Source organism: Ascaphus truei, chromosome 5, assembly GCF_040206685.1.
Source record: "Ascaphus truei isolate aAscTru1 chromosome 5, aAscTru1.hap1, whole genome shotgun sequence".
NCBI classification, from domain to species: Eukaryota; Metazoa; Chordata; class Amphibia; order Anura; family Ascaphidae; genus Ascaphus; species Ascaphus truei.
In genome coordinates this window covers 161936432-161952213 of record NC_134487.1, presented here as the reverse complement: position 1 = coordinate 161952213, position 15782 = coordinate 161936432, and positions in this window count along the sequence as shown.

Genomic DNA, 15782 nt, shown 5'->3' with positions numbered 1-15782 from the left:
CTGCACCGTACCTATCAGTTAGCCGAAAGAGCCACCACTAGACTGAACGCCAATAACAAAAGGAGGTACGACCACAAAGTACGCTATCGAAAGCTCCAACCGGGAGACGCAGTTCTCTTACGCAACTTAGGGATTCCCGGCAAGCACAAATTAGCTGATCGCTGGAGAGAGGGACCTTTCCAAGTAGAGTCCCAAATGCCGGACCTCCCTGTCTATCGCATACGTGATGTGAATGGCAGGGTAAAGGTCTGGTACCGAAACCACTTGTTACCTATCCCACAACTGGGAGAAAGTGAACCAGAAACAGAAACAGTGGTAAACGACAGTGAGCCTGAAGAGTCTACCGAGAATTCAGGGTCCCCAGATGAAATGATTCAAGATGCTATGGAGGGTACATCCAGCAGAGATTGGTGGGCACCTCCCGAAGGAGCAACGGGTAATGGGCCTACGATTCAAGCACCCTAATCAGGAAATTCACCAAGTAACCAATCATTAAACCCTAATAGTCCGAGTTTTATGCCAAACAGAGACAATGCTCAGTCACAAAGAGACTTTTCCCATACTGGTTCACCCTCTGACAGAGAGTCCAGGCCTCAAGCCTACGATGGTCTCTCTCAAGAAGAAGAAATGGAGACTAAGACTCGCAGAAGCCAGCGAGTGAGACGCCCTCCCACTAGAGTGGCTTATGATTCGCTAGAGGCACCTCACTATGAGTCTCAGCAGCAAGCAAAAGCTAAGCTAGCCTCTGTGATTAATATGTCTGTTGAAATGTACAATCTTGTTTAGAGAGAACGTTAAGTTGTACACTGAACTGCATTTTCATTATATAATATTGTTGTGCATGTGTTAGTTCAAGCAGGGACGTTGATGTTTTCACCAGGGGGAGGATGTAGCCAGGTACCCTCCGGGCTCCCCACGCTCCTGTTTTCCCCCCTCTCCTTATCCTCAGAGATGTGCGGCAGGGTGTCGGAGTCGCTGGCGGTTCCCTCTGCAGGGCGTTGCCATGTTGGTGTATGCGCGTGCACGCGCGAGAGTTGCGCATGCGCGGAAGTGGCGAGGAGCTGCCCGAGTGCCTGGGAGGTTGCGCATGAGCAGGGCAACTCCGCGGCGGCCATTTCAGGGGGCGCACGAGTGCAAGGTGCAGAGCGGAAGCCATTAGAGGGAGAGCATGAGGCTCCCTATGTTAAAGGCTGCAGACAGGACTACAAGCCCCATGATGCTCAGGGGCAGTGACACCACCTGACACCAGGGAGCCAGTAGGGCTGCAGGATTCTGCTGGAGGAGCAGGAAAGACTACTGCATGCTGGAACAGGAAGCAGGCAGTGAAGACCAGGAGCCTGAAGCTGCAGGTTAGGTCCACGGAGCAGTGGTCCAGGGATTAGGCCAGAGGTAAATCCCCAGGGCCCAGTTAGTTCCCTGAGTCACTGTAGAGAAGTAACTGTATTGTGTAGGGAACTACCTTAAGACAGGGACTCCTTCACTGTACTCATAGAGAGAGAGATGTTGCAGGACATTGCTTGAATGCCAGTGCAGCCTGAGTGCTAAGAGAGTATCTGACTCCATAGCAGAGACAGTTTGCAAAGGATCATCAGGCTGGGGATCCCTCCCCTGTGGAGTCAGCGTGTGTATCCATTCTTGCAGAGAGCAGCATAGTGCGGCGTGGGATCACTGTGCGGTGTTGCAGAGTTCCAAGGATTATCCTGATCAGGAGCAATGATCAGGGAGGTAGCATAATAAGTGCATCAACGGGCCCCAACACAGGGAAATGCTGTCCCTCACACTCACACTAACTTCATAGCTGGTGGACACTGAGAGGTTAAGTGCCCTGGCACATTGGTACACCAAGGACTAAGGTGATAGCAGGACTGACACTAAAGTGATGCAATCATTTACAGTACATATGTGTGTTGATGTGATGCTGTGCATGCAGAGGAAAGCCATGCTGTTTAAGTATTAAGGGTTATGCAAAGGTTATTATTATTCTGCTTAGTAAATACTGTTTTATCCAATTGCGTGTGGTTATTGTATATGTTGGTTCTGATAAGGGAACACTCCTACCACGTTGGGATCCCTCATCAGTGGAGGCGCTGCACCGAGTGTAAGTATACCCCAGGCTCCCAGTGGCAGAGGCTCAGGCCTCTTGTTAGCCTCACAGGTGACAGCAGCATCAGTAGTATAGTACTCCAGGGGTACAAGGGCTACATAAACAAAATGTGACTGTACCTGTGTTGGGGGGTTCAACAACATCATCACAAAATGATTCGGTTGATGATGCTGGAGAACCAGATCCCTTAAACTTTGAGCTTACATTTAGAGAACATTGTACCATTTCAGACCTAGAAGATCTATATATGGAACAAAATATAGAAGATAGTACATGTGATGAATCCCTGTCCAATTTTTTGAGTTATGAACACACAGCATTTAGGAAGAAATCTATCTTTTTGTCCTTATAATTCCAAAAGTCCTTATATTACTACATTTGAGAAATTGGTGGAAAGAGATCTCAAGCTGCTGGCAGAAGGCTATACTTTTTCAAATCTGCATAACAATCTAACGTCTCCCTTGAATTAAAAGAACTGCAAAATCTAAAACAAGACAAAACAATTGTTATAAAGAATGCGGTTAAGGGAGGGGTGATTGTTATACAGTCTGCAGATAAATACAAACAAGAAGCATTACGACAACTATCTGATGTCAATGCCTATCGCAAACTTGACAGAGATCCAACCACCAATTTCTTACAAGAATTAAGTGTATTGCTTGATATGGGAAAAATGCTTTATGTATTGAATACCAAGGAATTTGACTTTCTGTGTTCTCCTAATCCCGTGGTACCCATTTTCCACCATCTCCCAAAGATCCATAAATCGCTCACAAGTCCCCCGGGACGTCCAATTGTGGCGAGTATTGGATCTTTGAGAGATGGTCTTTCAAGATCTATGGACGTGTACTTACAACCGATAGTACAATCATTACCGTCATTTTTGAAGGATTCCAACCAACTATTATTTGATATAAAGCAAATCAAGTGGCGTAAAAGCTACAGATGGGTAACCATGGATGTTACATCGCTTTATAACATTATAATACATGAGCAGGGCATTGCTGCCATACAACACTTTCTCAAATGATCACATTTAGCACCAGCACTTTGCATATTTTTACTTGATTCAATCACTTTATTACTCACGCACAATTATTTTTCTTTTGACTCACAGTTTTATTTACAACTTAGAGGCACTGCTATGGGCACATCTTTCGCACCTTCATATGCTAATCTCTTTATTTTGGTGGTGGGAGTCTACTTTTATTTATAGTGATCAAAATCCCTTTAGGCATCAGATTTTATTCTATAAAAGATATATAGATGATTTATTATTTATCTGGGATGGTGATCTTTCTTCACTCCTAACCTTTTTTCACCAACTTAATATTAATGACTATAATCTTACATTCACTATGCAACACAACACTCATCACATTTTCTTTTTAGACCTAATGTTGTATGTAGACATGCAATGCAACATTCAAACGGATATATACAAAAAGCCGAATGCACGAAATTCATACCTCAAGGCCGACAGCAATAATTCCAAATTCCTAAAGAAGGGCATTTTAAAAGGTCAATTTATAACATTGAAAAGATTATGTTCTACGGATGAAACCTTTGAGGCTCAATCCAAAGACTTAGGGCCTCATGCAGTAAGCGCCGATAAGGCTTTTATCGCCATTTTCTCGCCAAAATTGCATTTGCGATTCGGTAAGCGCCGATAAGTGGCCAAAATTGGCATTTTTTCTTCCCGATAAAAATTTATCGGCAGTCGGGTGGCGATAAGCCACTTATCGGCACTTTTCGGCACTTTTTGAAATCGGCTGTATTCAAGTAGCCCAGATCAGCTTATCGGTGCTGATCGGCACTCAGAAATGGAGATTTCATCGGCAATTGGTCCCGCCAACTAAAGTTGGTAAGTTGAAGGGGAGAACGATCGGCAAGGTAGCCGGGATGGCACTTAGAAAAAATAGCTCATCTCTACATCAATGGAGTCAATGGAGCGGGGACTTATAACTTTATAGGAGTGTTTACGTGCTATTGCTCCAAATAAAAATGTGCTTGGCATTACAGTGTCGATGTTATTCACTTCATCATGTCACCGCTTACGTTTATTTATTGGCAGAACATTGTACTTGTCTATGTTATGATGTTGTGCGTGTCACATTAGTCTTAATGTTATGATGTGTCAAGGGAAACTCCTATAGTAAACTCTTAAAGGAAGAGGTCACATCATATGTGCTTCAATTTATTATATGATGTAACAGATTTGACACATCTAACAGATCCAGTGTATAGTAATGGTGGTATACATTATAGAATGCTTTTAATGTGTAACGCATGATCAAACGAAAATGTAGCTGTTCTTTGTTATGTTTACATGTTGTTTGTGACCTCCCTCTTTTTATGACGTCCGCAATTGGACACTCAATAACATTGCATGTTTACATTGTACACGATGCATTATAATCAGTTCATGCAAAGTTATACACAGATCTATAATAGTACCTCATTTTTAGACGATTCAAACATAATCAATAGCAAGTATACTGATGGCATGAAATTATGCATATGCACATTATAATTAGTTCATGTGAACATGTGACAATAACATGCTAAATTAAACATGTTGCAACGTAGTTTGTCAACGTCAATGTCATGGTTGTATCATAATGAGATGACTGAGTGTTGCGTTCATAAGTGGTACATGCATTACACATTCCATTAATACTTGCGAATAAATTGTAGTACAAAGCTTAACATTACATCATAGTCAAAAATCATGATTGCCTGATGAACACACATAATTAATCCGTATAATTCGTACTGTATACCCGTTTGGAGTTCACAACTTGGATATGTTTAGTTAACACCTTGCACTTCATCAAGTCACGTGACATCATCACATAGGTATTTAAAGGAGGGCAATTACCTACCCATTGACAGCTACAGACCTGAAGATGATACGATTGTTCATGAGACGGAGGAGGATTCTATTGGAGGAGAGGATAGCAGAGGGGCAGGATGTCCGAGTGCCAGGAGAGGACAGGGACGTGGAGTGGAGAGGGAGAGGGCAAGGAGATGACAGGAGAAGAGAGAGGAGAGAAGTTGTGCCTCGTCCACGTTTGTACAGAGAGAGAACCATGTTAGATGGGATGAGTGAGGAGGAGATCATAAGTCGGTATCGTTTGAGTTCAGCAGAAATCCTATCACTTTATGAAGAGATATGGGTAGATTTAGATTTTAAAACAGGCAGAGGTCGTGCAGTCCCTGGCCTTGTTAAAATGCTGTGCTCATTACATTATCTTGCTTCCGCGTCATTCCAGACAACTTTGGGCATAGTGGGCGGGGTCTCGCAATCTACATTCTCGCGGGCCTTTACCCAGTTTCTATGTGCACTGAATAGACGCGCTAGGAATTATATTCATTTTCCTACAGAGCACACAGAGTGGCTGGAAGTCAGGAATGGCTTTTATACCATAGCCGGGATACCATGTGTGATGGGTGCAATAGATTGCACCCATGTTTCCTTGATCCCGCCTAGTCAGAGTGAGCATGCTTACCGCAATCGTAAGCACTACCATTCCCTGAATGAACAGGTGGTATGCGATGCCACGATGAAGATTATGCATGTGGTAGCCCGATTCCCTGGTTCCAGCCATGATGCCTCTATCCTGAGAAACTCATCAGTGTTCCATGCTTTCGAACAAGGCTATTTTGGACCTGGTTGGCTGGTGGGTGAGTACATATTATGAAGTGTTAACAAACCAGTAATGTGTATGTTGAAAATGTCGTAGTTAATGTTTACACATTCTATAATGTTATTCTATGTTTGTGCATGCTTCATTATAGGTGACTCAGGATACGGAATTAGGCCTTGGCTTTTGACACCGTTGGCTAACCCTCAATCTGAAGCAGAGAAACGTTATAATGTAGCCCACATATCTACAAGATCGGTCATCGAGCGGACATTTGGCCTGCTTAAAACAAGATTCAGGTGTTTAGATCGAACTGGTGGGGCACTTCAATATAAGCCTGCTAAAGTGTCAGATATTGTAATTGCTTGCTGCATTTTGCACAATCTGGCACTCCGCCATAATTTGGAAAGCGACATACGTCACGGCTTGGAGGAGGAGCATCCCGTACATTTAGCAGCTGACAGTGAGCAAACAGCCTGTGGTGTGGAGACACATTGTAATGTGATTAACACATATTTTTCATGTAAGCAACTACCTATATGTTCATAGTACTACATAGATGTATTAATGCATTTTACTGATAAAAACATGTGTCCAAATACCATTCCCTTAGGAAACAGATGAATATGGTTCTCCCACCTTTCTGTTCTCTGCTGTGTGGACAATTGCCTGTGGCACCGGTATGTCATTCAGCAACAGGTTGTATTATACTTCTTACCACTAAAAGGTTTTATGTGTACGTGAGGGTATAATGTGTACAAAATCTATATTTTCTGTACATTCTATTTTTGGTTATGCATAAACAAGAAACCTACTATGTTGATAGCCAATAGCTAGTGCAATATGGTTACATACAAATTTTCATTTGGAGTGTGACATGTGTGTCACAATGATGTGTAGCCTATTGTGTATTTGAGATCACATTTTACGTTTTCTATATTTGGTTTAATATCACATAGAAAAGTGTCACTTCTGTGTGTTGTTCACCTTAATTAACATGTCATTACAATGATTTATATTCATTGATGTTTTCTTTTTCAAGGTATATCCCTCCAAGGACTGCTCATGGTATTTATTTGAATTCACATCTGTATTAAGATGTGCGAACCTCGATACAGGTATAGTTAGAGGATGTTTAAAGAGAACATAATGAACAAGTTGTCCCAATAGAAATATGTCCTTTGTGTATTGTGTCCGTGCGTTTATCTACACTTTTTTGTTATTGTATAGTGTTTTTGAAAAATCATTACCTACATTACATAACATGTCATTATTAAAACGTAACAACATCCATTCATGCACATGAGTGATGTTAACACTCAATGCATGTTTGTATGAAATGACCCAAATGTTGTAAACATCATTAACATTGCAATGTATGTCATTATTTATTCTCTCACTTCATCTTCATGTTCATTAATACATTGTCACATGTGTATGTATAAGTGAAAGATGTGTGTTGATTTGACATACATGTTACATTTGGCAAAATGTTAACACCATTCCAAAGTATTGTCCTTTGTATTCACATTTATGGGTGAATTATTCAACACAACGAGAATGTTCCTAAGAACAATTTCCTTTCATTGACGTTACTTATTAATAATTTATTTATATTTATTTATAAAAATATTTTACCAGGAAGTAATACATTGAGAGTTACCTCTCGTTTTCAAGTATGTCCTGGGCACAGAGTAAAACAAAATAATACATGGTTACAAATACAGTTACATAAATGAACAAGGTATACATTATATACAAGACATTGCATGCACAGTTAAAGAAAATATATATTATGAGCGTATGAAACAGTTACAGACCAGATTAAAGTGTGAGACAGCCTTAGATTTGAAAGAACTTAAGCTGGTGGTGGATATGAGAGTCTCTGGTAGGTTGTTCCAGTTTTGGGGTGCACGGAAGGAGAAGGAGGAACGTCCGGATACTTTGTTGAGTCTTGGGACCATGAATAGTCTTTTGGAGTCTGATCTCAGGTGATAGGTACTGCATGTGGTAGGGGTGAGGAGCTTGTTCAGGTAGCTGGGTAGCTTGCCCAGAAAGTATTTGAGGGTGAGACAGGAAAGGTGAACTTTGCGCCTAGACTCTAGTGATGACCAATCTAGTTCTTTGAGCATTTCGCAGTGATGTGTATTGTAGTTGCATTGGAGAACAAAACGACAAATTGAATTGTAGAGGGTGTCAAGTTTGCTAAGGTGGGTTTGAGGAGCCGAGCCATATACTATGTCTCCATAGTCAATAATTGGCATTAGCATCTGCTGTGCAATACGCTTTCTGACCAGGAGACTTAGGGAGGATTTGTTCCTGTAAAGTACCCCTAGTTTGGCATAGGTCTTGGTTGTCAGGGTATCAATGTGCATCCCGAATGTTAAGTGGGAGTCAAACCATAAGCCCAGGTATTTAAAATTAGTGACAGGTGTTAGGGTGGTTTTAGCGTTGGTTCTAATCAGGAGCTCAGTCACTGGAAGCTTTACAAATTTAGTCTTGGTCCCAAATACCATTGTTATCGTCTTGTCAGTGTTTAAAAACAGTTTGTTTTGGGAAATCCAGTTTTCGAGTCTCAAAAAGTCAGACTGAAGTATGTGTTGAAGGTCAGAGAGGCTATGGCTGTGTGCATACAGGATTGTGTCATCTGCATACATGTGTATTGAGGCTTCCTTACAAGCTGTGGGAAGATCATTAATGAACACTGAGAAGAGTAGGGGCCCCAGAACAGAGCCTTGCGGGACACCACAGGTGATATCCAGGGGGTTGGAGTTAGAGCCTGAGATGGACACATGTTGGGATCTTCCTGATAGGTAGGACTGAAACCAGTTTAAAGCATGTTTCCCTATTCCAGAGCTCTGGAGTTTGTTAAGCAGGATAACATGATCAACTGTGTCAAAAGCCTTTGCAAAATCTAGGAATACTGCACCAGTGAGTTGTCCCCGTTCCATTCCGCACTGGATTTCATTGCAAACTTTTAGCAGGGTAGTTACGGTGGAGTGTTTGGGACGAAACCCAGACTGGAATTGGCTAGGGAAATTTGTCTTGGTGTAGAAATCGCTTAATTGGGAGTGGACACATTTTTCCATTACTTTGGATAGAATTGGGAGAAGTGAGATTGGCTGTAGTTTGAGACAGTGTTTTTGTCCCCACTTTTGAAGATTGGGACAACTCTGGCAGTTTTCCAGGTCTTAGGGATATGGCCTGCAGACAGGATAGAGTTGACTATGGACGCAATTGGTTTGGCAATGGCTGGGGCACCAAGTCGTAGGAACCTAGATTGTAGTAAGTCGGGTCCACATTGGCTGCTTAGTTTTAGTTTGAGGAGCGCTTGTGTAATCTCCTCTTCAGATACTGGGCTAAATTGAAAATTGTGGGCAGTGTTGGGAGGGGGTGGGACTATAGGGGTACTCCCAGGATGAGATTCAGGTTTGGGGTTTGTGCTGCGTTTCGCTAATAAGTTAGTGGCACACCCCACAAAGTAATCATTGAATGCATTTGCAATGTCAGTGGGGTTTGTCAGAGTAATATCCCCCTTAGTGATATTACTTGGTTGTTGATGGTTAGGAGGCTGGAATATATTGTTGATAACCTTCCAGAAGTTACCTGGGTTTGATGTATTTTGGTGGAGATTGTCAGAGTAATATTGTGCTTTTGCATACCTTGTTTGCCTTGTGCACACGTTCCGCAGGCATCTGTAGTGATTGAGATCCTTGGTAGTGCCAGTTACTTTGTAGCTTTTCCACAAGGCATCCCTGAACTGGTAGAGTGCTATAAGGTCAGGTGTAACCCATGGAAGGTGGGCCCCCCGTACCCTTATTTTGCGTAGTGGAGCATGGGTATCGCAGAGTTTTAAGAACTCGGATTGGAAATAGTCGAGCGCAGAGTCAGGGTCGGGAATTAAATCGATTCTGTGCCATGGGCAGTTGGTAAGGTCATCCAGAAACTGTTGTGGGTTAAAGTTTTTTAATGTTCTAGTGAGGAGAACTTTAGGGCTTGAATGGGGCGGTTTAATTTTCCTTACACAGTACACTATTGCATGGTCACTGAAAATATCAGGAAGGATGCCAGAGGATTGGATTCTGCTGGGGTTTGAGGAGAGAATCCAGTCTAGCAAGAAATGGTTATGCGACTTCAGGTTTATTCGTGTGGGTTGGGAAATGAGTTGCGATAGGTTAAGTGACTTGAGTTGTATCTGGATTTTGTGGTTTTTAGGGTCAAGCCAATTGAAGTTGAAATCCCCTAGAACTAGCAGCTCACTCTTCTCATTCAGAGAGGAAATGGAGGCAAGAAATTGGGTGATATCAGTCAAGGATTGTAGAGGGGCTTTAGGGGGGCGGTAGATGCCAGCAAGCAAGATGGGCTTAGAAAAGGGGAGGCAGATTTTGCCAACTAGAGTTTCAAAAGAGGGTGGACTTGGTGGGCAATGTAACAGTGTAAATTGTAAGGTGTCTGCAATATAAAATAACACCCCTCCTCCTCTCTTTGACCTATCTCTCCTAAAAATGGAGTATCCCTGAATAGCGATATTTGCATCAGGGGTTTTAGAGGATAGCCATGTTTCTATAAGAATGATGGCTTTGGGTTTATGCATAAGGCACCATGCCCTTAGTTCATCCAGTTTGGGCAGCTGGCTCCGGATGTTTATATGGGCGACAGATAGCCCTTTTTGGAATTTAAAGGTGGAATTCTCAGGGGCATGGGACAGAGCTGAAATGGGAGGACCTGGGTTAGTTTCAATATCACCTGCTAGAGAGAGTAATAGTATGAGTAGAAATTTGGGTAGTTGTTTGCAAGTTGTAAATTTGTGGTGTTTTCCATTAGAGTGAGCAGTGGTTGGTGTGCTGGTTTTTAGAGTTCTCCGCCAACATTCAGTAGATAGTGCAAGGCTTTTGAGTAGTCCAGGGTGTATGGTGATGTTGGGTGTGGGCAAGGATGGAGGAGTTTGTAGTGGATAGAGGGAGTAACATCTCCATGAGGCCAGGAGAAAGAAAAAAGTTAGAAGACATAGCAGGTTCATGATGCCAGAGGTAGGCAGTGCTGCAAGGAGCTGTTGTGAGCAGAGTGAGAGTGTGCAGACTAAACAGCAGGGGTGGGCCTGTACCTTTTCAAGTGTTTTGCTGCATTGCAATGCTAGGGTCAATTCAGGGTTTCAGTGTTTTGTGCAGTCAGTTTTGGGAGAGGCTGCAGTGAAAGATGTTGTAAAGGGGTGGGGGGTTAAACTATGCAGGCTAACAAGCTTGGGATCATAGTGTGATCTGAATAGCTTACCGTTTGTTGTCTTGAGTAAAAGTGTGTGCAGTAGATCCAGTCCCCAGTCACCTCTAGTCAAACTGTAGTCTAACTGTTTTTATCACTTAAAAAGCTCACTTTAAATGCCTCACTGCCTAATGCAGTTCCTGCCCAATGCAGCGAAGGTGTTAGTATTATACACAAAAAAAAGTCACATGATCCTCCCCCTCCCCAATCAGTCAGCTTGTTCCATTTGGTCAATTAACAGCACAGAGTTAAGAGGAAAAAAAAAAAAAAACTTTTTACATTCAAACATATTAACTTATATATCAATTCAACAAGGCCAGATTCAGTCTTATACAGAGGGTTTCAACATCAGGAACATACCTGTGAAGAGAATGCAATTATATCCATGTCATGTGAATAATGATCATGATCCTTTATAACAACTGTCAACATATGAACATAAATGAAGTATACATTTAGCTACGCACACATTTCATCAACATAGTGTGTGTGTGTGTGTTTCTTTTTTTGTGTGATGCATGTATTTCTACATGAAATAATATTAACCTACATAATAATGTATTTTTTCTCATCGGCGTCACTTAGCTATGTATGTGTTTAACGTTAAATAATAACACTAAACTATAGATAATCGTGTGAATGAAATGTACACACAAATGTTCATGGTTTCATGATCTGTACATAACATTAATTAGCTCATGCATGTTAGGTTAGCACTACAACCTAGCTGATAATATAACATTGACACGACAAAAAAGTTTCTATCACCTCCCTATTGTTATTGTGTACGTTCAGATACAATGTCTACGAGTTATGTAGCATTTACATTCTTTGACTAGTCACACGTGAGATTATAATATATAGTAGATTAATGTGTTTTCTGAGTGATAATGTTGGTTGCATACAGTATATCACATGCCAATACATATAATGTTAGTAGAAATTAAAAAATTATCAATATAAGTTCTAACTTTAGTGCTTAGCAACATCATTATGATAGTTAAGTGCATTGTAAATATTTGCACAATAGGATTAGATTATGTAGTGATTCGTAATCTGCGCACAAATCATTGCAAGCATTGTTACATATTTATTATAATTGTTGTTCGCTAGGCGTCACAATCATCTAATATAACAATTGGCCCATCTGAAATCATACATTGGTCCCATGTATTCATCCTTGACATCTGTGAAATACAGCAAACACATGATGTTCAAAGATTGCACATTTATCTATGTTTCAGCATGAAAACGCTTAACACATCTCTATATGATTGTGGATCTTCACGCAGAAGTAACGTATATGTTTAAACTGCAAGGATCAAACTAAAGATACAGAACAATGTAATGTTTCAAATGCCGGTGTTCGCATTACTACTGATATGTTTGTTCCGGTGCCTGCATACATAATAATGTGCGCGCACAACGTCTGTTGCGCGCGCACGTCACGAATGTGTGGACTAAGTCTTAGCGCATGCGCCAAACGATGTTTACGCTATGCGTTCAATACATGTCCCTCCATGGTGCTGCTAGCAGTACGCATATCATGGCTGAAAGTTATGATATGGTAGCGAAACAAATTCACTTCTACACACGTAAATATCTAAACTTTCTAAACTGACGTGTGCCCACGGCCAAAGCGGACGATCATCCAATGAGCGACAAAAAGACGTGTGACGTCATGTTAAGGCACCATGAAATGCACGCAAACACCCCTCCCACTGAATGAACATTGGCCTCCAGCGCTGTGCACGCACCGCCCCACCGACGCGCGCGCATGACACAATGCACTGACCGTAACAATAAGCTACGGGCACTGCCAATACTGTTTCACGCGCGCACGTCGGTTGGGGGGGGGCTTGCATCGGTAACCTTTTTAAGGACGCCTTGGGACATTACCACGTTCCCACGTCACATGTGGGTGACATTGTTTTTATATGTTGAATGCTAAACAATGAGGTGTGTGTGTATGTGTTACAGTTAGTGTAACATTTAGCAAAAGGTATATATCAATAGTGGCGCTCTATTTATAATTAAAACATGTGTTAACACAATAGTAACAATTTATAACCAAAGTGAATATAAATGTGGTGATACAAACAAACTTTTTTGATGCAGATGTGACCCAAAGCAGGATTGCTCTCTCAATCCCAGGTAGGTATGAAGAAGTGGTGGTCGAAGGGAAGCGCAAAACATGTGGAAACAAAAAATATATATCTAATGGTGCAGTATAGTTATATTATAAGTGAAAAATCTTCTTTAGGTCTATAGCTGTTATACTCACAAAAGTGAGAATCGATCTGTGTGCGTAACGGTATCTTTAGATATTGCCTCTTCAATTTTGAGGACGAGTGAACCAACTTCAGCAATGATGTATGTATGGATTCCTTAAATGGTTAAGCACAGAAAACCAAACATAGTGCAGACTGTATAAAACTGTATTAGAATGGTAAGTGAATTACAATACACTCACATGATTTCAGTTGTTATTAGGCATTTAGATACACAATTGATCTCGCCTCCGGTTAGCTGTTTGCTTCTCCTCTGCTCGGCGTGCGTCTCACGGCTGCGTTCCAGCAGATCTGGATGTGACGGTCAGCGGGTTGGGCAGTTCCGGTCAGCGAGGCAGCTGTGGATCCTCTCTCAACGTCACTCTACGCGTTTCACCTTACTCGGTTTCATCTTTTTTAAGGACGCCTTGGGACATACCACTTTCCCACGTCACATGTGGGCGACACATTGTTTTTATATGTTGAATGCCTAAACAATGAGGTGTGTGTGTGTGTTACAGTTAGTGTAACATTTAGAAAAGATGGTTTAAAATAGATAATAATGAATGATTTAGGACTCCGTCACCAATGTGTACTCATGGTTCGTCATGTAGTCTATTGTTATAGGAAATAATCTATTTGTGAACGCTCCATGTAAGGCTGTCTGCAATGTTAACGCTGTATCCCTCATTTGGCTAACAAATTGTGTATATTATGCAGATTATGTTATAATATTTGTGACATATATAATTTGAGTAAAGGCATAACGAAATTTGTATTTACCATTCTTGTAGAAGTCAAAACATGATTTTGGCTGCAACAAATCGCTCCAGGAAGGCACAACAGTATCATCCATGGTTGAGCCAACCGTTGAATCCTGATTCAGACACATCTCCGTGAGGCCGTCATATGGATCTGCAGTGGCTTCTTGAAACAAGACGTCCGGAGGTACGTACAGTTGTTGGTTGTTTTCACCTCCACATTCGTATTGGCCATATAAGTGTGGAGACATATCATAGTAGTTATGTCCATCTTGCATCTCGTCTTGATGAATGGACGGTGCAGGTATATCAGCAGACGCGACAGTCTGTGAGGCTTCAATGTAACTGGTATTAGGCAAAAAATAAGCTATTTAACAGAAGATATGTTCCATGTTCCATGGTAAGTTTAAATGATGAAGCAACCTGCCAGCAGCCGTATCATTGACCTTGACGATGAGGGACACGCTCAAAACATTCATTTGCGGATAAAGTGAAACGTACAGAAGTTTTAAAATTTCTTTGATTGTCTGTTTCTTGGTAGTATGGATATTTGTTTTGGATCAAGTCATAGATTTCCCCCACGGTAGCCTTTTTCAGTGGCGTTGACTCGATTGCTTCATAAATCATAAATTTGTATGATTTACGTATATTGCTGTGCAATGTGGAAGCTCCTGCCATTTCTTCTCTCTTCCAGTGTACACTGTCTAAGTTGAACGCATAAGGATGTCTGATGAATGTGTGAATAGTTACATGTTATCTGTGAGGTTCTATCCAAGGTTATAATACAACCGAACATTTATACGCCTAGTTTGTCTCCCACAAGAAATTTGTTACAATAATTGGCTGAGATTCTTTGTGTAAGATACCCTCTTTTCACAGGAATCGAAACTTTACTTTCTGCTTAGGCAATCAAAATGTGAAAAACAAGTTTACTCATTTAATTACAATAACAATGTGGGGGGGAGAGGGGGGAAAAGGGGGGGAGAGAGGGGGGGGGAGAGGGGGTGAAAAGGGGGGGAGAGGGGGTGAAAAGGGGGGGAGAGGTGGGGAAAGGGGGGAAAAGGGGGGGGGAAATAGGGGGAGAGGGGGGAAAAGGGGAGGAAAAGGGGGGGAAAGGGGGAGGGGAGGGGGGGAAAGGGGGAGGGGAGGGGGGGACAGTGGACAGGAGGAGGGGAGGGGGGGACAGTGGATGGGGGGGACAGTGGACGGGGGGGGGGGACAGTGGATGGGGGGGACAGTGGACGGGGGGGACAGTGGACGGGGGGACAGTGGACAGGAGGGGTACGGGACAGTGGACAGGATGGGGACAGGACAGTGGACAGGATGGGGACAGGACAGTGGACAGGAGGGGGACGGGACAGTGGACAGGAGGGGGACGGGACAGTGGACAGGAGGGGGACGGGACAGTGGACAGGAGGGGGGGTGACAGTGGACAGGAGGGGGGGTGACAGTGGACAGGAGGGGGGTTGACAGTTTACAGGAGGGGGGGTGACAGTGGACAGGAGGGGGACGGGAGAGTGGACAGGAGGGGAACGGGACAGTGGACAGGAGGGGGACGGGACAGTGGACAGGAGGGGGACGGGACAGTGGACAGGAGGGGGACAGGACAGTGGACAGGAGGGGGAAGGGACAGTGGACAGGAGGGGGGGTGACAGTGGACAGGAGGGGGGGTGACAGTGGACAGGAGGGGGGGTGACAGTGGACAGGAGGGGGGGTGACAGTGGACAGGAGGGGGGTGACA